This window comes from Cetorhinus maximus, chromosome 21 (assembly GCF_964194155.1).
Source record: "Cetorhinus maximus chromosome 21, sCetMax3.hap1.1, whole genome shotgun sequence".
NCBI classification, from domain to species: domain Eukaryota; kingdom Metazoa; phylum Chordata; class Chondrichthyes; order Lamniformes; family Cetorhinidae; genus Cetorhinus; species Cetorhinus maximus.
In genome coordinates this window covers 87,910,461-87,926,114 of record NC_135899.1, presented here as the reverse complement: position 1 = coordinate 87,926,114, position 15,654 = coordinate 87,910,461, and the positions used below count along the sequence as shown (strand labels likewise).

The window sequence follows — 15,654 nt, the reverse complement described above, 5'->3', positions numbered from 1 at the left end:
TGCAAAACTTTTGTCCTGTATCTACATCAGTTGGAGGAAAACATTCGGTTGTAGATTTTGTTCTCCAGAACTTGGGTTATGTAAGCATTAGAGATCTCAGGTGATGTTAGGTGATGGTGGGATCAGTTTGAGTGGATGTGTTGAAAATAATTCATAAGAGGCATCTTGACTTAACCATGTCTGTAAGAAATCTGGACATTTAAGTTCATGGTTGTAATCAATTGTAATATTGTTTCTTGCTCTGCATCTGAACCTTGAGAACATTCTAGACTTTGTGCTGCTGGTGACCTAATTGCAGGAGCTACTTTGGAGACTTCTGAACGAAACAGTAGGAGGGAATAAAAATTAACATAGCAAATTAACTGGCCTTTTAATTTTTTAGCTTCAGCTTTGCATGATGAACTTCATTTCTCATCTTTTGTTTTAAATTGACAAACCATGGTGTAAGGCCAAAGTTCCTATTGCAGGGAGTAAAGGATGAAATTATGTAAATCAGAAAGCAGCCATTAAATGCCTTGAAGTTTGGGGCTTAAAAGCGTCTAGATCGTAAGTAGAGGTTTAGATGTTAAAAGTTTTACGGTGTAAGAAAGATTATATTTGAGCGTGATTGATGTTGATTTTTTGAGAATGCAGACAGAAGGAAAATAGTGATAAAAGGGAAGTATAATTTGGAACTGTAAACATTATTTAGTTCAAGATAAAATAAAATCCTCTTTCCGACGTATATTAAATGTGAAATTCATGGCGCACACGGTGCTAGTTGGCAGTGAACTTTGGTAGAAATGCACATCTGCTGTCTTCCTCTCCACTTTCTGCTCTGATTGGAGGCACCAGCTGCTGGTGAACCCACTATTTTTAATGGACATTATGTACATGGGCAGGAAAAAAAAACTCTTGCCAGCAGGTAGCTGTTGTTTTCTAACCACCCTCCCCAGTTGCAAAAACCATGACTCTGGACTCGGTCTCAGCATAGTGAAAAGGAGTTGGAAAGCATCTTTTACACTGTACAATTGCCAGCATGCTTGTGCATGCACCTATTGTGTCTTGAGCTTATGTAATTTTTCAAAATGCTTTTTAAAAAAAACGTTCTTTTCAGTTCCATTTTGCTATGGTATGCAGAGGAGTCCAATTGAAGGCAGATACCACGAACAGTGCACTCAAGGGCCTGTCGTGAGCTGGTAGTTAGCTCACGGCCGTATTTGTTTTCCTTTCTCCATTCTGTTGGTAAATCTGTCCTTGGATTGTGCAGAGCATAAATGGAGATGTTTGACAGTCAGGTAGTGCTTGGAGTTTTGAGCACTAATGTGCTGTGTATCCTGCTAACACTAGGTTATAACCCACCCTGAAATCAGTTAACACAACTCTTTTTTCCAGGTACAATGGGGAGTTGTGTTAATCTGAATGGTACATTGGAATTAGTACAGTCTCCCTCCAGTCTTGTTATTGTGGCAGAGCATTTGCTGGTTATTTTTGCTGTTGTGTCATTGCTTGGAAAATGAACAGGAGAAAAGTAGTGGAAGTGGGGGCAATAGAGTGAAATTAAACATAGCAACAGGCTTGGGCAGACGGAGGAGTATGGCTGTGCAGTCTGGCCTGAATTCTATGCATGGTAGCAATACCATGGTCACTGCATTAATCTTATAACAATTGGACTTTATAGCATCTGAAGGCTGGAAATCTGATAAAAAAAAAACAGAACATGCTAGTCATATACAGCAGATCAATTTGCAAAGGTGGGTCAATGTTTGTGTTTTACCTATCGTCATGCAAGGTTACACCTGGATCACAAGCCCATGTTTCTCTTTCTCAGATGTTGGTCAATCTGCTCCATTCCCTTGTTTTCATTTCAAAGCTTCTGAACTTTATTCTAGTCGCTTTACTGTTGACTGTAGTAGAACAAGATTATAGCCAGTATAAACAAAAGTAAAATGGCACAGAAATGTTGGCACTGAAGCTTTTGTGGGTTTGCAACAGTTTTTATTGTAAACCAGAAAGTGTTGAACCAATCTTTTCTGTTACAAATGCAGCTTCTACAATGCCATTAGTTCTCACAGGATGTGCCTGTAGGGTCGTCTTGGTGTTGACTTGTGTTTACGGAGTAGAAAATTTCGGAATTATGGTTGAGGCATCTGTAACGAGTTTCAGCTGTTGGGGTTTGGTTGGAAAAATCAACATTATGAAGACTGAGACTTGTGCTGAATATTAAATGGTTTAATTGGAAGGGTATTTACTGTATGTCATGATCTGATGATAAACCTCAAGTTAATCATTGGCCATGACCTTTAGTTGCCAAACTTAAGGATAAAATAGGTGCCGGTAATCTACAAAATAGGCTTAAAATAATTTTGTTTTCGATTAACTTAAATCCACTAATGGGGACAAAAGCAAGGTTTAAAGCTCAATTTGCAAATCAAACCTGATTTAAAAGATGTTCCTTTTAAAAAAAAAAGGTAGATATATGTTTTGTGCAACAGATTTCATTTATTTACACACAACACTGTAAACCTTGCAAAAATTACATAAAACTAGAAGTTTTCATTAAAGCTCCACCCAGCAGGCCTCCATTAACTCCTGCATTACTTCAGATGCCATTTTGTGATACTTGTACTCCTGGCCTAGGGGTGATGCCAGATGGTGTCTGTGTTCAGTATTTCTGAGGTGATACTGAATGATATCAGTCAAAATATTCCACATTTGAAAAGGATTTCTGACATAAATATGTACTCTCAAAAAATGCATGTGCTTATATCTTAATTCTAATGCTTTGAGGGAAGAGTTTTTAATCCTAATGTTTAACTTCTTGTATTGTCCTGGATGGCTTGGTCATATCAATCGTAGTTTTTTTACTTTACATTACACATCTTCTAACCAAATCCGATTGTAAATACAGTACTGTAATGTTTTCTGGATCCAGCTGGTTGAATTTAACCAGACTGTCGAGCAGGTTACAATAAACCCGGCCTATTCATGTGAACATATGTTGAAGTTTTTAACTCCAATCTGTCCTGGTTTCTCAAATGGGACTCAGAAGAATCCTCTGGCCTGGAAAATGCAGAAGTATGCCACTCGAAGCTGAGTTTTCTTGCTTTTCATCTCTGCAGTGTGCATAACAGATTAGGAAATGTCCAAACTCAGTGAGAACTACCACCCACCAAAAAAAAAGCCCAATTGCAAAGACCTTGGGAGAATGTCTGCTACATTATAATTTAAGGGAATAATTTTGCATGTTGTGTTCAGTACTATAGGTAGTCAGAGATGCCAGTGTTCCATTATTGCCTTGTCTCATGCGCAGTGCATTTTGGGAGTATGACATGGAAAGCAATGTGGTACTGATTAGGTGATGCTGAAGCTTCCTTTTGTTTAGTTAGAGCTTGGTGTGTTCTCAAGTCTGCTATTAAGTGGCAGGTGGCCTGTTCCAGAATTTCCTCAGTGTCTGTTTTGACCAGCTGCTTGGACAGGAGTAAGCAAACTGTATATAGCCTGTGAGCCAAGTGCGACTAAGTGAGCCCTGGTAATCAACCCACAAGGACAAGGCAATTCATTGCTCTTTGTGCTTCTGTTAATTGCTGGTTTTCCTGGTTCAATCTAATGAACCTGGAAATTTGGAAAAGGTTTTTTCTTAACATTGGTTGTAATGGTTAAGTAAGTAAAATTGGCATGCCAGTAGCATCTGAAACGTGAGATTCATGCATGTTAATGGGACCACTGAGTTCTACCGGAACATGTGGCCTTTGAGTCTCCATGGTTTATAACATAAGTTGATGGAGAAAAGGCACTAGGATATTGTTGTATGAGGTATTAACAAGATAGGGTACCTGATTTTTCTGCTCTCCCCCACCCCGCACTCCCCATTTGCCATTTTACAGACTCCACTTGGTACACCTCCATTCAGAAATAGAATGGAGTAAGGAGTGAACCTGGTTAGCATTTCTGCTCCAAAACATGGGAGTATCATTGTGCTGGATTAGGGGGGGCAATTATTTTTATGGTTATATTTGCAGATTATTAGTGGCATAATCCATAACCAACAATTAAACCAAGGAAAGGTTTTACCTTTTAAGGTGCTGTGAAAGCAGTTAAGGTGCCTTATGATATCATAAGGAAGCTACTGTGACACTTCAATGAGTACTGTGACATCATAATCAGTTGGGTATTTTCACTCTAGAATAAGAATTATATAAGTTATGAAATCCATGTAGAAGTCCTTGAGTAGCTCCACACTTGAAAACGAAAAGATGAGAGTAAATTGAACGGAATACCTGTATACATATGCCTTTAGCACTCATTTTGAGTTGGTGTGCTGAGTGAGCTTGGTCACATTGCAGGGGATGGCTTAAAATTGCTCCTTCCTGAATTCGCAAGCACCGTAGTGAACTAGGTAAGAAAATAGAAACTGTAATAAGAAGCTTGAAATACAAAAGTAAATCCTTTCTTCGATTTGGAAATTATGAAACTTGTCAAACATTTGCATGGTTGTGTTTGGTAAACCAGTTTTTCATTGCCATCAGTGTAACAAGGTTTTCTCAGTCCTTTCAACAGAATTTACCCCCCCCCACCCCGGTCATTATTTTAAGTACGTAAAGGATTTTTAGGAACAAGAAAAGGGCTGCGCACCAGACAAGCGTGTCCCTTTTGCAGAGATCAGCCCCATCTGTCAATCCCTTCTCCAGTTATCTCTGGAACCCATCTACTTCCAGTAGCTTTCCCTGATAACTTTGCTCAATTTCCCCCTTTCCTAAGTTCACCTTGTGCCCCTTGGTATTTGCAGCTTTTATTAACAATACATTATTGAACCCATACATCATTTTGAACAACCAAGACTAATAGATGATGATGACATTCTTGTATTATAATTCCTTATTTGGTTACAACGCAATGTTATATTTATATAGTTTACAATGTACATCGTGTAGTACGGGAATGTTCACTTTCTGACCACGGGCCTGCTTGCTTCCCCTGAGTCCTGGAAGTTCAGCCTGCAAAACCCAGGAAACTGTCCTGTTTTAAATTATTTGGTTGTCCGTCTTTGAATTTTGTGGATCTGGAGGATTGTTTTTATGCCATAATTTAATTCCCGCATGAATTCTAACTCGGAACATCGAAATGTGTTGGTATCAACATCTTGACACAAAATTGATGGAAACATGAATTTAAACTTTGTAAACAGCTGCTGAGCTTTGACAGCACTCTCCAAGTGTACCACAAAGACATTAGTTTTGGTGGCCTATTACAGGGGCGCTCATGCTTTTTGCTTCTGAGAAACCCCTCCCCCCATGCTATTAAAATTCCACAGACCCCTGTAACACAGCACAAGTATTTTCTATATAAAAATTAGCTATACAATTAAACATAATTTTTTGTTAGTTTTGTTTAACTCTGTTTGAGTGCTATCGCCAGTCTTTTCCCCTTCTGGGGCTGAGATTTTCTCTTCACACTCCTTTTACTTTGAAAGTTGTTTGTACCTGAACCGAGCATTTTTAAAAAAAATGCATATGCTGGTGGGAATATGGTACTCGGCACAAGTCTGATTCCTAAAAGGATAGCAGACAGTAACTATGGGGAGGATCTGGGTGCATGGAAGGGTGAACACATGAGCGGGGTGGAACTAAAGAGAAGTAGAAAACATGGACACAAGGAATTTTGTCAACTTATTTGACTCTCTCAATTGAGAGACTTGGGAAACGAGATGAAGCTTTAAGTCATGCCCCATCTCCCCCACCCTCTCTTTCTTTCTCTCTCCCCCTCCCTGGCACTGTTCTCAGCGCTGTTCACCCTCATTGGACAGCATCCCTTGATTGATGAGGCACCTCAGCTGCTGCTTGTCCCGACTCTGATCCTGATTGGTCTACAATCACATCAATCTTTTTTTTTACGCATTCTATCACTATTTTTGGTGGACCTCTTGAAAACTTTTCATGGATTCCCAGTGGCCTTTGTTGAGAAACCTGGTCTAGCCTACATGGTATAACAATAAGTGAACTTTGTCAAGTGGGTAAGTTATAGTTAGGGAATGGTGAAAACGCAAGAGGTTGCCCATGTAGCACTCCAGAGGTGATTTTGGGAAGGTGCAAGAAGTGAAAATAACTTGAATAATATCTGTGCCGGAAAGTACTCTACAGTGTCTTGAAGCTCTTCTGACCACTTTTCCAGTGTCACTGCCTCCACTGAGAATGGGCAGGAGAGTGGAGTTGAGGCTAAGATCAGATCAGCCATAATCTATTGAATGGTGGAGCAAGCTGCAGGGCCCTTATGGCCTATTCGTGCTCCTATTGCTCATGTTTGTATAAGTTGAAGATGTACTGTACAGCAACAGTTGTCTTATGCCTCGTTCCAAGTCAACATCTTGCTATAGAATCACAAGTTGCTCGAACTGAATGTAAAATAACAGTGGCTACAGGAACTACTTCATCAGGGCTAATGTTGAGAGAACTTGCATGAGCAATGATGGAGCTGTACAGCATGTTAGCTTCCGGGCTGATATTTGTACATAATCCTTAAACCTCTTTAATTACTGTTATTCAGTGGGCATACCGAGTGTGATCACAGTGATCTAAATGAGAAGGTAATGAAGATAGTGATGTAAGAGCTGAAAGAATTGCTTCCGCGTAACTGGCCCTAAAGTAATGATTTATTTATTTGCCGAGTTTACTATACCTGTTCCTGCTTAAGGCAGTTATCGTGCTAAGTTTATAGAGGAAGATATTGAGCAGAAGTGCTAAGGAGCCTGCACGTGTGCTTGGCTGAAACATGGATATGGTTGGGTTTTGATCCAATAACACACACTATTCACTGGTAATCTGCAATTAAATAAAACCAGTTTTATTTTGAATCTACCAATCTATAGCTATAATTAGAAACCTTTCAAAGCCTGGTTTAACATCGGGCCTTGGGAATGAATTGAGAGATGGAAGCCATAAATCACTGGGGTTTTTCTCTTGGCCTTGCAGTTATCAACTTCAGATGGTGAAAGTTATTTGCACCATTTCTGTCTACTTAATATTTAAACCTCTTGTGGGATATCTTGCGTCTACTGTGCTTCACAAAGTGAGTATTTGGAAATTGTTATATGCTTGATGTATATAATCACTTTGATTCACATACCTTGGAATTATAGGGCCATTCTTGTGCAGTAGGGCTATTTTTCCTCCTTTTTGCTGGTTCAGATCTTCCTCTTATACCTGTTCACCACGCAAGCTATCTAATGCATCTTGATTGTTAGAACACTGGTTTATGGAAAGGCTTTTATTTAACCGAACCTGAACTCTACTCTCTTTCTTTGGCATTTCCTTAGGATCAGTATTCCCTCCTTCCCAATCGTACTGGTTTGAGTTAAGAGTTGTGATGTGATAATTTTACTTCATACTTTGCACCCCACCAGTATGAGTTTCATAATGAGTTTCATTTGTTCCCCAATCTGTGTGCTTACCTTTCTATTTCTTGCTTGCTTAATGATGGATGTAGCTAATAATACTTTTTGGGGTTTAATTGCATTCTGCTTGATTTAGTGTATTGGATTACATGAACAGGTTTTGTCCATTCCTGCTTGATTTGTGTTTTTTGGAATATTTCTTTCATTCTCTATGTTGGCAAGGCTGCATTTAATGCCTAGGGAGGTGATGTTGGGCCTTCTCTATGAACTCCTACAGTCTTCATGCTGATGGCACCCCCACAATTGTGGTAGATGGGCAATTCCAGGTACTGACTGAGCATTGACGAAGGAACAGATTTTTGTCTAGAGTCAGCATCCTATTTGACTTGGGAAGGGGGGGGTTTTGGAAATGATTTCTTTCATATGGCATTGCTGCTTTTGTTCTTTTTGACAAAAGAGATTACTGGGGTGGAAGGTGCCATCAAAATTGCATCGAATTTGCAGTGCAGAAACAGGCTATTAGGCCATCTGGGCCATGCTGTTGTTTATGATGCACATGAACCTTGTCCCATCAATCTATCTACCCCTTATCATATCCTTCTATTCCTTTCTCTGGCATTTACTTGGTGCAAATGTTAGCTATCTGCATGTAAGCCCATCCTCCACGTTGTTTCGGTGCTACTATTGGCTGGCACTGGCTGTTCCATTATCAAAGGAGCTGTGAATGGAACTGAACACTGGAATTGTCAGAGAACAACCTATTCCAGACCTTATGACTTGTGGTTGTTAATATAGCAGCTGAAAGCAGTTTGGATGAAGGCATTTACCTGGGAAGCTCTGGCAGTTATGTACTGTGGACTATAATAACTGGCCTCCAAGAGCCAGAAGTAGCTTAATATGTAATATAGGAGCTCCTCTCTCAATGTGTCTCAAACCCTCGGCTGTTGCATCTGCATCTGCATCAGCATCGGGCACTCTCAGACTGAGTGCTTTGTACCCTGTATTATACACAACCTTTGGGATACTTGATGTCAAGAACACCACCACCAACATCAGTCAGTGTATATTTTCTCGTACACCAAATAATTTTGACTCCTGCTGAAAGGCATTGTGGCCATTAACTGTTGATGTGTATATTGAGTGGCTCTGTGCCCTGATTTTCTTAGTGGAAAGTACTTCATTCTCTGGTATGCTGCTGAAGTGAAACCTTGTCCCTTTGCTCTTCCTGCACCTGGTTGGCCAAGTGTTAATAGCAGACCGAACACACTGCAGATAAATTGTAAATCGACAGTTGCATAAGGCCTTGTGGATATATTTGGTCCAAAAACTGCAGTGACATCCGAGGCTACAGTGCGGAAGTTGATTGCTCTCTCCTGCTTAGCTAGAGCCTGCAAGTTACTTATGCATAGACATGCCCAAAATCAAAATATTCTGATTCATTTGGTGGATCACATGAAAATACGACAGTTCTATCTGTGTATGGTCTAATTGCCATTACTCCTTTGCCTGCAAAGCTACAGCATTCTGAAAAGTGGAAAGGAATATTTTTTATTCATTCACAGGATGTGGGTTTCACTGACTGGGCCAGCATTTATTGCCCATCCCTAGTTGCTCTTGAGAAGGTGATGGCGAGCTGTCTTCTTGAACCGCTGCAGTCCATGTGGTGTAGGTACACCCACAGTGCTGTTAGGAAGGGAGATCCAGGATTTTGACCCAGTGACAATGAAGGAATGGCGATATATTTCCAAGTCAGGATGGTGAGTGATTTGGAGGGGAACTTCCAGGTGGTGGTGTTCCCATCTGTCTGCTGCCCTTGTCCTTCTAGATGGTAGTGGTCATGGGTTTGGAAGGTGCTATTGTCTAAGGAGCCTTGGTGAATTCCTGCAGTGCATCTTGTAGATGGGACACACTGCTGTTACTATGCGTCAGTGGTGGAGGGAGTGAATGTTTGTGGATGTGGTGCCAATCAGGCGGGCTGCTTTGTCCTGGATGTTGTCAAGCTGGAGTGTTGTGGAAGGTGCACTCATCCAGGCAAGTGGTAAGTATACCATCACACTCCTGACTTGTGCCTTGTAGATGGTGAACAGGCTTTGGGGAGTCAGGGGGTGAGTTACTCACAGCAGAATTCCCAGCCTCTGACTTGCTCTTGTAGCCACAGTGTTTACATGGCTAGTCCAGTTCAGTTTCTGGTCAATGGTAACCCCCAGGATGTTGACATTGGGGGATTCATTGATGGTAATGCCATTGAACATCAAGGGCGATGGTTAGATTCTCTCTTGTTGGAGATGGTCATTGCCTGGCACTTGTGTGGCGCAAATGTTACCTGCCACTTGTCAGCCCAAGCCTGGATATTGCTGCATTTGGACATGGACTGCTTCAGTATCTGAGGAGTCGCGAATGGTGCTGAACATAGTGCAATCATCAGCAAACATCCCCACTTCTTATGATGGATGGAAGGTCATTGATGAAGCAGCTGAAGATGGTTGGGCAGAGGACGTTACCCTGAGGAACTCCTGCAGTGATGTCCTGGAGCTGAAATGACTGACCTCCAATCATCTTCCTTTGTGTTATGTATGACTCCAACCTGAGGAGAGTTTTCCCCGGTTTCCATTGACTCCAGTTTTGAGAGGGCTACTTGATGCCGCACTCGGTCATATGTGGCCTTGATGTCAAGGGCAGTCACTCTCCCCTCCACCTTGGAAGCTCAGCTCTTTTGTCCATGTTTGAACCAAGGCTGTAATGAGGTCAGTAGCTGAGTGGCCCTGGCGGAACTCAAATTAGGCGTCAGTGAGCAGGTTATTGCTGAGCAAGTACCATGACATCTCATGTATTCAGACTTAAAATTGTCTTTTTCTAAATCCATGTAGAAACGGAGTTTTTTTTTTCTGTGCTATAGACTTGGAACCATAGAATGTGGCTTAAAATGGAGTGTCTGCAATTCAAAATAGCTAATGAGAAGAGTTTGGATGCTTTTGAGATATCAGAAAATATCTTGTGTTTAAGGATGCTAATTTGCAGCCTGGGTTCTGGTGGTAGCTCATATCACCTCTTGGGGACAGCATACTGCTCCTCAGCTTCGTCATATTCACTCAGTTATGTCTGCTGCCACCCCTCCCCCAACTATCCCAACAAAAACAATCATGCAACCAGCTAGTTTTTTTCAAATAATATTTGGCTGCAAGTTACAAAAAATACAATATTCAAAAAATTTTAATGCACTGTTTAAAATTTGAGAGGGCTGTTGATACAAATATTTTCTCTCTAAATGATATCACCCTGTATTAATACGGAAGAAATTATTTTTGTATTTCACCCAGTCTACCTAATGGCTGCCTGTTGTCAGCAGATTTTAGATTAAATCTAGTGAGCTTCCAACTTTTTTGATGCCACTTATTTTAATGCATTTATATGTTTTGTCAGAGTATTCGTGGCTTTCATGGAAACGTCAATGGTATTGCAGAATTTGATTTCCAAAACATGATGTAACAAACATTTTTTTATGTTAATCACTGTCAATGTTAATTGTTGGCCTTGATCAGTATTTTTGTGCGTATCTTTGTTCCTCTTGCCAAAATTGAAAGAGGGACCCGGCTTACCCAAGCTTGATGTATTAAAAAATAAAACCAGAAAATGCTGGAATGGTCAGGCAACATTTGTGGCAAGGAAAAGTTTGTTTCAACTTGGTGACCTCCTTCTGTCAGAACATTAGCGATGGAACAGCTTTGAAGCACGTACAGAGCCAGGGGTAAGGGAGGAAATGAACAAAAGGGAGAGGTTGGTGATAAGGTGGAGGGACAGGAGTGATTAAATGACAAAAGTGATGATGGTGAAAGGAGGTGATAATGAAAGAAATATAGAAACAAAAAATGAGTACAGAGGAATAGCAACAGGGGGAGGGAAGCTTAGCAAACCTGGCAGCAGAGAAGGCTCCTGGGAATGAGGTAAGAGAAAGGCAGTTAGACCTAAGAATTAAGGTACACCACACTCCTAGCCCACCCCCAATGAACTGTATAGGGCATCTCTAGCCCCCTAGCACCAGCCCACAGCTCCTGCATTTCTAGTGTCTTTGGTGCAGCCATCTTCCATTACCAGCACCAGCTGTCTGAGTTAAAATGGTAGTTTTAAGAATGTGCGAAAATGGAGTGGGAGTAGGCCACGTAGCCCATTGAGCTGACTCAACCATTCAGTAAAATCGGGGTTGACCTCCCACCTCTAATCCGTTTTCCTGCCGTATCTCCAGATTCTTGATTCTCTGATTGCCTGAAAATCTAACAATCGCTGCCTTGAACATAGTCATTGACTGAGCATCCGCTATCCTCTGGAAAAAAGAATTCCAATGATTCACAATCCTCTGAGTGAAGAAATTTCTCCTCGTCTAAGTCCTAAATGGCTGTCCCCTTATCCTGAAACTACCCTACGAGGGCATACAAGCTCTGTGTCAACCCTGCCAAGTCCTCTTTAAAAAAAATGTTGTGTTTCAGTGAGATCACCTCTTATTCTTCTAAGCTCCGGAGGACATATGCCCATTCCACTTGTCGCTGATAGGACGGTGCTCCTTTTCCAGAAATCAGTCTAGTGACTCTTTGTTGCGCTCCCTCCTAAGGCAAGTATGTCCTTCCTTGGATAAGGAAACCAAAACTGTACACTATTCTCACTAAAGCCCTGCACAATTGCAGCAAGACTTCCTTACTCTTATACTCTAACCCCCTTGCAATAAAGGCCAACATACCATTAGTCTTCCTAATTGTTTGTTGTACCTGCATGTTAATTTTCCCTGATTTGTGTATTTGGGCTCCCAAAACCCCTCTGACTGCCAGTGTTTGCTCGCCTCTCACTTTCTAAAATTATCCTGGTTTTCTATTCTTTCTACCGAAGTGGATAATTTCATACTTCCCCCAGATTGTAGTCCATCTCCCACCTTACTCCCCAATCACATAACAGGTCTGTATTCAAATAGTCGTTTGATAATATAGAACTTGAGTATTGCTGAAAAAAGACATGTCGAAGCTTTTTGTCTTGCACTCATCAGGACACTACACAAGGCGACACTACCAATCAGCGTGTCCAGAGTTTTCACTCGCTCACTTCTTGAATTGCCCATCCCACTCTCGACCTTACATGGCTCCTATAACACTCTAGGAACAGCAGCTCAACTGTTTCTGGGCCCTTTACAAACTTAACACGAGAATAATGTGAAGGGGTTGGGGGTGATATATTGGCATGGACTGAGGATTGGTCTCTTCTCATGCAGTATAAATTGTTGTTTTTCCCTTATATTGGCATTGTGTAGTGTCCTGATGAGTGCAAGATGAAAAGCTTCAACGTGTCTCTTTTTTCAGCAATACTCAAGGCCTGTATCCCTTTGCAGCATCTTTGCGTCCTCGCAGCCTACTTTCCTACCTAACTTGGTATCATCAGCATATTACATATATTACATTTGGCACTCTCATCTATGTCATTGATATAAGTTGTAAGCAGCTGAGGCACAAGCATTGATCTCCAGCATTCTACATGTTACAACCTGCCATCCCAAAAATGAACCATTTGTCTCTACTCTCTGTTTTGTGTCTGGTAACCAATCCTCAGTCCATGCCAATATATCACCCCCAACCCCTTCACATTATACTCAGTGTTAAGGTTGTAAAGTGCCCAGAAACAGTTGAGCTGCTGTTCCTAGAGTGTTATAGGAACCAAGTAGGAGACTAAGGTCGAGAGTGGGATGGACAATTCAAGAAGTGAGCGAGTGAAAACTCTGGACACACTTGCAGACTGAAGGGAGATGATCAGCAAAGCAATTACCTAATCTGTGATAAAAGCAAAAGACTGCGGATGCTGGAAACCTGAAACGAAAACAGAAAATGCTGGAAAAACTCAGCAGGTCTAACAGCATCTGTGGAGAAAGAAAAACAAAGTTAACGCTTTGAGTCTGTATGGCTCTGAAGAAGGGCCCTGATGAAGAGTCATACGGACTCGAAACGTCAACTAGATTCCTCTCCGCAGATGCTGTCAGAACTGCTGAGTTTTTCCAGGTATTTTTGTTTTTCTTCCAAAAGTAATGATTTAAAAATAAAATGGAGTATGGTTGTTTAGGCACTGGTTGCTCTCCAATACCTTGTGCAAGAATTCATTCTTCACGTCAGTCGGTGAGTGTTGGCAGACTGCTCAGTAATGGGGTAACATCGCATTGATCATTCTTCACTCAAGCATTAGCACGTGTAGCCATGATCAATTTTCCCATCCCTAATTTAAGTTTATTGAGACTAAATTGCATGCATTATACCATGCATGGCTATGATTAACCAGCTCAAGACAAACCGGGGATCAAACCTGAAATCTTCTAGCTCATGCCACTCAGTCATCAGGTAAACTCATTGAGGGCCTTTGATCGACCAGCACTTATTCCTGTACTTGGGCTGACCATCACAAGATTGAAAATGTGTAGAAAATGGAAAGATGATGTGACTACAGTCAGGAACAATGGAGAAAAATGGGTGTTTCAAGGATAGAATTAGGGGAGACAGAACCATAGAACTTGATACTAATGGTGCGCAATGCGACAGAGCAGCGTTCATTTGAAGAGAAAGAACTTGCATTTATATAATAACCCTCTTAAACGACCTCAGGACAGCTAAAGGCACACCACAGCCTTGTGAATTCACAGATACAGAGAAATGTGGCACACAATTTGCGTTCAATAAAGTCCAACCTACAGCAGCAAGATTAGTGATGGAATTGAAGTAAACAACCAATCCATTTAACACGTTTAATGGATAAGACATCCCAAAATGTTTTATAGAGTGTGAAAATCCAAATAAAGTGATGAGCTGTAATGGAAGAGGTGGTACTTAGTTTAAAAGGAAGATTAAGTCAACATATTTTCAGCCCTTCACCTCTCCTGAATTATTTCTTAATTTTAATCAAATTCCTTTTCTACAATAGAATTTGTAGTTTCAGTACCGACTCTCCTGATCAAAGAAAGGAAATGTTTTTCAGGTTGAAATTTTTTTTTGGTTTTTTTAAAACAAAACCTCGAACCTCCCCAATTTTATGGCACCATTACAGCACCTGGCTTTTTCATCTGCTTATGCTTTGTTATAGGCATTCATTATAACACCCTTCGTGGACTTGCAGGCAGTGCTTGGCTCTGTAAGTGGGTTGCATTTATTTCCATCTGTTGAATTCTAAGTACTGTGCACCAGTATAAAAAGATATCCTTTTCTGCTGTATTCTGATTACATGTTACACCTGCTCCTAATGCATGGGTTTTTCTATTATCATCCACGCAGGCCTTTGATTCAAGAACGTAGGAATAGCCAGGGATGAGAAGATGCCATTTGACTCATTCAAATTCATTTCTCTAGACGTCTGACATACAGTTAAATTTCATTTCTGGATGAGGCATCAGAAATATAATTTATTGTTTCTATTAAGAACCTGATCACAGATAAAATACATGTTGTGCTAAGCTGTTCAGGAGCTACATTCCAAACTGTCTCAGCTTAGCGGTAGAAGAGTATTGGCTATGCTATTCCTGTGATACACAATGTGGGGGCAATCGCAATGCTTTAGTTGTCAGCTGTGGCTCAGTGGTTGATTTTTTAAAAAAAATTTATTCATTCATGGGATGTGGGCGTCACTGGTTAGGCCAGTATTTAATGCCCATCCCTAATTGCCCTTGTTCAGAGGGCATTTAAAAGTCAACCACATTGCTGTGGGTCTGGAGTCACATGTAGGCCAGACCAGGTAAGGACGGCAGATTTCCTTCCCTAAAGGATATTAGTGAACCAGATGGGTTTTTAACAACCATCCACAATGATTTTGTGGTCACCATCAGACTTTTAATTCCAGATTTTTATTGAATTCAAATTTCACCATCTGCCGCCATGGGATTCTAATCCCGGGTCCCAGAGCAATTACCCTGGGCGTCTGGAATATTAGTCCAGTGACAATACCACTATGTCATTGCCACTTCAGAAACTTAAGCATAATTTAGGCTGACACTCCATTGCAATACTGAGAAAGTGTTCACTACCAAAGGTGCTGTCTTTCATATCAGCCATTAAAATGAGGCCCTTTCTGCCTTCTCAGGTAGATGCACAAGATCCTACGGCACTATTTTGAAGAAGGGGAGTCGGTTTCCCCTGCTGTCCTGAGCAACACTTAAAAGCATAATCTGGTTAACCATTGCTATTTGTGGAAACTTGATTGGTTGCCACGTTTCCTACATTACAAAAGTGATTGCACTCCAAAGCTACTTCATTGCCTGTGAAGAACTTTCAATTGTC

At 41.0% G+C, this 15,654-nt stretch overlaps 1 protein-coding gene across 12 annotated transcripts in view; it reads left to right on the top strand.

Moving 5' to 3' along the window:
- Positions 1-15,654, top strand: part of pum1 (pumilio RNA-binding family member 1) — a 95,580-nt gene that overhangs the window by 16,638 nt on the left and 63,288 nt on the right. The gene's annotated exons all lie outside the window — the stretch shown is intronic.